We start from the raw sequence: 1,585 nt of genomic DNA on the forward strand, positions 1-1,585 counted from the left end.
ATAATATATATTATATAAATTACGAAAATTTTAATCTTAAAATATATAATTAAATCTCAAAATTTATTTTCAGGCAAAAAATCAATTTTATATATATATATATATATGCAATTCAAATTATTGAAATTATTTATGATGTATTATTATGATTTATGATGTTTCGAATTTTTATCAGAAATTTAAATTTCATGATGAAACGCGGATTCGATAGCTCGCATGCACCTTTAAATAACGGTTTACATCCAGCTGTCCCTCATTTCATACAGATCTCTACTGTACAATAGGGGTTGTAGACCCTTTGATGCTTTTATGGAATGCATAGCTGTAGACATTTTCGAACATATGTGATATTTTCTAACAATGCTAGTTGGTATAGTGAAAACGAGCTGGATTACTAATAATATATGATATATATTAATTATTTATTAGATTTTTAGTTTCTCTCGTTATTTTTTTTTCATTGTGAAAAAAAATTGTGAAAGTGATTTATGAAGATGTACGCGGAATAACTGATGTACGCGAAATTAGCTTTAACATTTTAGTAAAACTAATATTATTTTATAAAACTAATATCATATATGTTTTAATGCATATATATGATATTTATATCCATATATATTTTAATATAAAATTATTATATGTGTGAATTAATGATTACGGTTGTATTTTCATGTATTTTCATTTATATTGTATTTTCATGCTTTATTGTAATACATAATCTCTAACTTTTTAAGAATTATTAAGAAAACCTTAAGGTGGATATATAACTAGATAGAAAATATTTTTTTAACCGATTCTATAATGTGATTGAGGATAATAAGAGATTTTTCATATAATATAATACTAGAAGGAACTTATTATCACATTCAAGAACTTCTTACATCCAAATATTGTCCATTTAAGAGAATATATCAGTAATCAAATTCTAAAAAATGAAATTATTACTTCAAAAAATAATTATTAAATGGGAATCAAAGAATGAAATTATGTTGTATTATGTTGTACATTATATTTCTTGTTTAAAGCATTTCCATCATAATCATGATCAGAAATTATAATCTCATCAAATATAATTTCTTGTATTATAAATATTTTTTGTATTGTAGATTTACTTAAGATTCAGAAAAATTATCATTTAATCTATTATGCAATATAATGCAATTATAATGCAAGTATAAAATATTCTTTAATAAATTAAATATTATTCTCAATATTTTATAAATTTTCAATTTATACAGTTATTTATTATATAAACATGTAAACGGTAACAAATAATTTGCAACAAAAGAATACTTGCATGATCAATTTTAATGATGATAATTTGCATAATTAATTGCGAATTTGACAATCGAATCATTAAATCAATATTTAAGATCTAAAAAAACATGGGTTAAATGAATCATTCATATATAGAGCGATACGAAACACTGAAAGCATTTTACGCAGATGTTTGAAGCGGCGCGTGCCCCTAGATCCGGTGGTGGTGGAAATGCCTCTTCGGTCTGTTTTCACAGGGGAGAAACCGACCCCCACGTGTACATACGTGAACATGATAGAGAATCGGGAGTCACACCTGGCTTCTAAA

The sequence above is a fragment of the Apis dorsata genome, unplaced genomic scaffold (assembly GCF_000469605.1).
Source record: "Apis dorsata unplaced genomic scaffold, Apis dorsata 1.3 scaffold_44, whole genome shotgun sequence".
In the NCBI taxonomy this organism is placed as follows: Eukaryota; Metazoa; Arthropoda; class Insecta; order Hymenoptera; family Apidae; genus Apis; species Apis dorsata.